Source organism: Ursus maritimus, unplaced genomic scaffold, assembly GCF_017311325.1.
Source record: "Ursus maritimus isolate PB19 unplaced genomic scaffold, ASM1731132v1 scaffold_31, whole genome shotgun sequence".
NCBI lineage: Eukaryota > Metazoa > Chordata > Mammalia > Carnivora > Ursidae > Ursus > Ursus maritimus.
The window spans coordinates 29,472,937-29,480,387 of NW_024425675.1; the positions used below are offsets into that span (position 1 = coordinate 29,472,937).

The 7,451-nt window shown below is 49.7% G+C and overlaps 1 long non-coding RNA gene across 1 annotated transcript; it reads left to right on the forward strand.

The window, feature by feature from the left end:
- The first annotated feature begins 6,199 nt into the window (after positions 1-6,199).
- Positions 6,200-6,958, forward strand: LOC103676221. Its single transcript, XR_572028.1, has 3 exons — positions 6,200-6,587; positions 6,685-6,740; positions 6,864-6,958. It is a non-coding gene; the product is annotated as an uncharacterized LOC103676221 (long non-coding RNA).
- Positions 6,959-7,451: the final 493 nt, after the last annotated feature.

Consider the following 7,451-nt stretch of genomic DNA (forward strand, 5'->3'; position numbering starts at 1 on the left):
GAAAACATCTCTGTGCTACTGCATCCTGGCCCATTGGCCCTGGACAAGCTCTGTACTCACTGGGCCTCAGTTTACTTCTCTACAGTTATAAATGTGGTCATGCCTACTGATTTGTCTTGCCACCATCGATGGTTTAACATACGTAAAACACCAAGGGGAGTCTCTGCCCTAAGAATGAGAACTCTCTGCTCCTAAGAGCTCTCAGACTTAGCCCCCAACTTTAAAAGTCAGTTTTATTGATGTGTCAGTTACATACCATAAAATGCACCCATTTCAGGTCGTCAGTCTGGTCAAGATCTAGAACATTTCCATTACCTGTCAAGGTGCCCTGTGCTTCTTTGCAGTTTCTCTGTCCTCTTCCCTGCGTGGATCCTGGCTACCACCCACTTGCTGTCCATCCTTTCAGATGAATTGGCTCAGCTACAATTTCGCAAAAATAAATCCTACCTTGGGCGTGGTCTTCTGCATATGGCTTCTTTCACTGGGTTAAGTGTTTTGGGATCCACCCATGATGTTCCATGTTACCAATTGTTTGTTCGTTGCTTATTTCCCTTAACGAGTGGTATCCCACTATAGAGATAAATCACAATTTGTTCATGCATTCACAATTTGATGGATATTTCAGTTGTCTCCCATTTGGGGCTGTTATGCTTGAGAAAGGCTATGTTTAACTTAAACGATAAGTGTATGTTTAGTTTTATAAAAAACTTCCAAACTATTTTCCAAAGTGGCTTGCCGTTTGCCTTCAAACGTGGGAGGGTTCCAGTTGCCCCGCATCTCCCACTGCACTTGTACCGTGAGGTTCTTGCTCGTTTTCTGGTTTGATGGGTGCTCTAATAGGTGAATGGAATCCCGCTGTGGTTTCAATCTGTGATTGTCCGATGGCTCATGGTGTCGCGCATCTTCAAGTGCTTCTGGACCACCCTTCTTGGGCTGAAGGCTTCGATCAACTCTCTTTTCTAAATGTCAGATATGTCTATTATAAGTATTTTCCCCAATCTGTGCCTGTGCTTTCATTGTCTTACTAATGCAGAGTTTTAAAATCTTGGTGATGTGCAACGCACCCATTTTTAAAGTTTATGGTTTATTTCCTTGTATCCTATCCATGAGATCTTTGCCTAGGATTGCATGAGAACAAAGGTTTCCTCCTATGTTTGCTTTCTGGAGTTCAGCGACTTCAGATTTTATGTTTGGTCTCATGGCTCATTTGTGTGTAATGTGAAGTGAGTTGAGTTTTCTTTTCCATTGGATTATATAGCTATTCCAGCGCAACTCGTTGGAAATACCATCTTTCTCCGTTGAATTAATTTAGCACTTCTGTCAAAAATCAAATGGCTACATATATATATATATATGTCTATTTCTAACTTCTCCATTGTGTTTCATTATCCACATTTCCATCTTCACGTCCGCATCACACTGTCTTGATTACTGCGCTTTCTAGTAAGTCTTAAACTCAGTCAGGGCAAGTCCTCTGGCTTGGAAATGATGTAGAGAAAGCAGGACTGTGGGGATACGAGCATCGTGCTCTAGAATGGCCTGTGTCACTCACTGGCCATGTGAACCCAGCAAGGTCACAGAGCCTCTCCACGACTGAGGTCAAGTTTGAAGAATTGAAATGGACTTTGGAGTTACCCTCTGTGTCTCCACCTGTTAAATAATGATGACAATGGCAAGCAGGACGCATGCAAGACTACCCGCATGCCCAACACAGCCCCAGCACGAGGCACATGTTATAGACTGCTTCCTCGCTTTCACGTTTGAGGCGCATGATCATACTGCTTTCTCAGTTTATAGATGACGGCACTGGAGCCCAGAGAGGAATTGATTTGCTCAAGGGCATGTAATTAGGACATGATCAAGCCAGGACTCGGACTCTACCTTGTACAGATATTGTGAACAGCTAATAAGGAGCACAAGTGAGTTTAGGGTTTGACCGTCCTCGCTGATACACAATGGGTTATTTACACGACAGGGTAGTTTCTCAAGCTGTGATTTAGCAACACGAGGTGTGTTTCCCTGATAGACGTAAGAACAGGAAGGAGCGCCTGAAAAGGAGACCACACGTACATCTGGTACACCTACACCCAAGCACGTATTATTTCCATCTTTGGAGATGTTATAAGTATGTGACCATTTAATTCTATATTGACAGAACTTACTTTTGACTCAAAATCAACAGACCAGTTTCTAGGCTATAGTTTGACCATAATTGTGACCTGTAAATGAGATCACCTGAAACCAGTCCCCGCATCCTTGCTGGTTCATGCTTCGCCTCTGAGCATGCTCGTGTGGCTGTGTGGGGCACCTTGATTCCTTGACTTCTGTGCTTTCAGAAGGCCTGTCCTGGCTCTGAATTTCTAGGATGAGAACATGGTCAAGGATACAGGTTTGCAAAGCAGGTGCCTCCACGTCCTCTAAATGCCGGACGGTGACTTCCTCCATGTGCTGTGCAGCTTACCCACAGACCTGCAACAAGCTCAGTGGAAACACTTGAGATTTCTACCATGTAGAGATCTCTTCTCTTCTGTAATGGTCTTGATCTGTTGGAGTTTCTCCTGGAATGGATGCAGGGGGGGCTGTCGTCTGATTCCACCATATTTGTCTTCCTGAACTAAAGCCCTTTCAAGAGCGAAGAGTAGGACGGCAGACATTCCGGCTAAATTCCAGCCCTCTCCCCTAGAAGCGGGTGTTTACTTTTATGTGATTCTCTAATTCCCCGCATCCTGGAGAAACAACTCAAGGTCTAATTTGCCTACCCATCTAATGGAAACCAGATAAGACATGTGGCAGAGGTAGTGAATCAGTGGGGAAACTAGATAAGAAAGTACAGAGAAAAATAGTCTAAAATATCTAATTTGTCGTATACTTCAGTCCAGACTTCCGAGGCTCTTCTTTGGGGACGCGTAGAAAGATGACCATGATCTTCTACTGTGGGTCTTTGCCCAAGTTCTCAGTGTGAACTCCTCCCCAGTTAGTGCTCAAACCTGGAAGAGTAAAATCTTGGAATCTCCAGTGTAACAAAGACAACAATGAAAGCTTTTATCAGATAAATTATTAATCATTGCAATATATCCCTCTTGACATCAACAAAGCCAGAAAAATCAATTTGTCTCGGTCCGTGTGTGCCGGTGGCTGGTTCGCTCTGTAAGGTAGGTCAGACTCCGACTGGAGGCTCTAAAAACGGGGCAGAATAAAGGATTATATGATTGAAGGTGGTCCTTTCCTGTGCCTGTACGGTCAGTGCTTCAAATACAGAGCCCAGGAAAGCAACAGCAGTGGGAGGGGCTGCCGAGGAGGGAGCTGAGACCCCCCAGCTAAGTGGACATGACAACTGTGGTTGGGGGGGCATCGGGTAGTAACCCTATGGAGGGTCTGCCCCGCCGCTGCTGTTCCTGTTGGGAAGGTGCCCACCAGTGACGGACGCGGAGATGGGGACCTGTGTACCTGACTCGGGTTTGCCGCTGCAGTCGGTGAAAAGAAAACTGTTTTTCCTCGAGAGGGAGCGCCAGAATAGAAGTCGTGTACCCTTCAGATGTTTTGGAGAGGGAGAGAGAAAAGGGGAAAGATGCTTGATCCATTTTTCTTAAAAAGAAAAACAAAAAACAGGGCAGCAGGCTAGCATGGTTAAAAATAAACTTGAGCTGGGTTCCCCCTTGCGTCTTGCAGCCACTCACATCACTAGAAACCCACTCTTGGAATAAAAAGCCTGGGGAGTGGCCTTGTTCCTTTTGACCAGTAAGCCCTGGCCATAGCCCATTGGGTTGGGAAATCTGGTCAGGAGACAGCAGCTCTCCGTAGGGCTGTAGAGGGTGGGCGCCTGCCCGCACCAGCTGCACGTGGCTCCCGAAGCACGTCCTCGGCCTCCTGCACTCAGGGCTCCCCAGGCCTCTCCAAATCTGCACGCGCCTCTGGAGGGGCAGCCAGCGTGCCAGGAAGCCTCGCAGGTGCTAAGGAGTTGCTGTTCCGGGGTCTCTGGCTGCTGCCGGAGCGTGTGCCCTGCGTGTGCCCATCAGCCATGGGCCACGACCTCGGTGGGCGTCCTGAGCCCGTCAGGCATCCTGTGAGCTGGCCAGGCAGGCAGGGCAGGGACACTCACTCTACATTGAATCCAGGGAAGCCCAGGACTGGCCTGGGGAAAGAAGCTCCATCACTGGTACCAAGTGTCGTGCGTCATCCCAGACCTCCCCCCAGGGAGCCCAGGGGGGTCAGCCAGCCCGGGTTCAAATTCCCATCACCACTTCGCAGCTGGAGGTCTGGCATTCTCCGTTTGCAAACCATAGAACGTGCATCCGGTAGACACACAGATTGGACGATGCACGACCCTGTCCCTGAATGTATTTCAGTTCCCACTGTCAGGAGCAAGCTACCAGGGACCCCAGAACACCGTGGGTAAAGCACGTGTCCCATGCCCATGTATTCTGTGGGCCAGGACTTGACATAGCACAGAGTGGCCAGCTCCCCTCTGGTCCTCGGTGTGGGGGTCTGGGAGTGGTGGCCCGACGCCAGGCCAGGGTCACCTGCAGGCCCTCCGCTCCTTTCTCACAGGGTATGGCTGATGCTGGCTGTCAGTTGGGATCTCAGCTGCGCTGTTGGTGGCTGTTAAGGCCTGAACCGTGTTCCCTTCAAATTCATGTGTTGAAGCCCTAACCCCCGGATCTCAGAATGTGACTATATTTGGAAATCAGGTCTTTAAAGAGGAAGGTAAGTTAAAATGAGGTCCTACGGGTGGGCCCTAGTCCAGTCTGACTGTTGTGTTTAGAACGGGTTAGGAGACAGGTGGGCAGAAGCCCGTGGGAGGACCCAGGGACAAGGCCAGCGTTTGGTACCTTCCAGAGCTGATGAAGGCTACCTGGAAACTGCCAGCCTGGCCCCCTCTCCTGAATCCAGGTTCTTTTTTTTTTTTTTTTAAAGATTTTATTTATTTATTTGACAGAGATAGAGACAGCCAGCGAGAGAGGGAACACAAGCAGGGGGAGTGGGAGAGGAAGAAGCAGGCTCACAGCGGAGGAGCCTGATGTGGGGCTCGATCCCAGAACGCCGGGATCACGCCCTGAGCCGAAGGCAGACGCTTAACCGCTGTGCCACCCAGGCGCCCCTGAATCCAGGTTCTTATACCAATTTATCTACTCTCATTTCCATCTCAAGCCAGATGTGTTCCAGACAAAATCAGCCCTTCTCCTGATGTGTCTGTGGCCTATTACCACCAATTTATTATTCTTTCTGAAGGTTTTTCTATTTGTCCCACCAATTCAGTGGTTTAAAACGAGACACATGATCTCAGCATGTGTGGATCAGAAGTCTGCAGGCAGATTGGCTGGGTTCTCATCCACTTGTTTGCTCACCTGAGGCTCCCATCTCACCTGGCTGTTGGCAGCATTCGGCTCTTTCCAGAGTTCTGGACCGAGGGTCTCCATTTTTTGCCATCTGTCAGCTGGTGGCTGCCCTCAGGGCCATGCCATATGGCCGCTCACAGCACCTTGCTTCTTCAGGGCCAACAAGAGAAGGCATCTTCTAACAGCACAAGTTACAGTCTTGTGTGACATCATTGTGCACACATCATTGCCTACATGACAATGTGGCCGTATTCTGTTGGTTAGAAGAAACTTATCTGTCCCGTCTACACTGCAGGGGAGAGAATGGCACATGGTGTGAATGCCAGGAAATGGTGATCATGGGGCCACCCTAGAGTCTGCCGTGACACCCTAAAAACACAATCTGTTTCCGACCTCAGCCACCGGAAGCCTGACCCTTACCATTGCTCCAGTCAAAAACCTGAGGCTTCTCCCAGCTGCGATCCCACATGAAGCCCAGATCGGCTGATGCTACTTCGGGACTGTGTCTGCGGCCTGACCATGCTCCCACCGCTCTGGTCCAAGTCTGCCATCGCCCACCTGGATGGCTGCGGTTCTTCACTGTGTCTCGCTCTGCTCTTGCCCCTTGAGCCAACACTCAGAATAGCAGGCAGACAAGTGCTCTCCAATACAAATCGGAAGTAGATCAAGCCACTCCCTGTCCAAACCTTCCACTGACTTCCATTCAGGCTTAAAATCCTTATAGAAATAGCAAAGGCCCTTGCATCCCTACCCCAGACCCTACGTCTCTCCTGTGGGCTGGTTCCCCTCCTCCCTGGTCTCCCACATCTTCTGTGCAGAGCCCCCTACCACCTGCTGAGCTGAGCCCCAGAACTCCCCCCCCCCAAAGGCCCTTGCTGAGCATCCCGTGTAAGGGACAGTACCACACCCCGCATGCCCCAGCCAGCTCCATCACCTCCTAGCACATGCTGCGTCTCTGCGGCTTATTGCGGCAGAGGTCAGCTCCCCTCCCGCTGGAAGACCAGGTCATGGGGACAGACGTGTGTTTGCTGCGAGAGCCCCAGTGCCTGGGCAGGGCCCAGCACAAAGTAGGCGCTGAATGATCCGTTATTGAATAAACCCTATAAAATGCATAGCTTTATACGTTTTATGTTGCTCTTGTGTAAAAAACAAAATCTTCTACTATGATCCAGTCGTTTCTTAGGTAGTCTCTGGAACTGCAAAGAGTTAGCCTCTGAACCTGGAACATACTCCTTTCCACACGCCATCGGAGTAAGTGTTTAAACTCTCAGCACACCCATCTCCTCTCTCCTGGGTTTCTGTAAGGGACAGCGAACTGAATGCTTGCTGCTTCTGCTTTTCGATACAGCTTCCTCCCAGCCATGAAATGAGGGCTTGAAACCCAAGATCTTCCTGTCTTCCTTCGTGAGTACTGATGAGTTTGAGGACGCAAGGAGCCCCTGCCTGGGTCTCTGGCCTCACCCCCGCCCCCACTCCTTGCTTTGTAAATGGCCTCAGTTCCTCACTGAACTCCCCCTTATCCTTTAGGGCACTTTCCGGGGTGACCCCAGACTCTCCGAGCTGCTGTGAGGCTCCCCTCGGAGGCATTGCGTCGATTCTCCTTTATGATGAACTGTCTTCTTCTGCACCAAACTGCGAGTTCACTGAGGAATGTAAATTCAGATGAGTCACTATTTGTCATGTGCTTAAAACTGTGCCTGCTGGTGCTAAACATGATCTAATTGTTTAAAAATTAAATGAAAGAACTGCGTAGAGTTTGTCTTTTTTACCCTACCCTCGGAGCCTAGCCCAGAGTGGGCAGCCAGTGAATAACGGCTAAGGGCCTGAAGGAACCCAACAAAACACAGGATGAAATAATGAGAAGTGGAGTCATTGCATGAGTCATAAAAGGCCTGAGTAAGGAAGACACACTTTGGTAAATGCACTGTGATGACCTTCAGTGTCTCCCAGCCCCCAGCTCCCCAGCCCTCCGCCCGATGCCTGAGCCATGCTCTCCAGAGTTCTTCAAAGGGCCTCTCCATTCTGTCAAGGGCCCGAAGCCCGCTCAGATGTCTGCCGCGGGCCTGTTTTGTAGAAGGCCCCATACTTCTGGAAGATCTGTAACGAAGGCTTCCC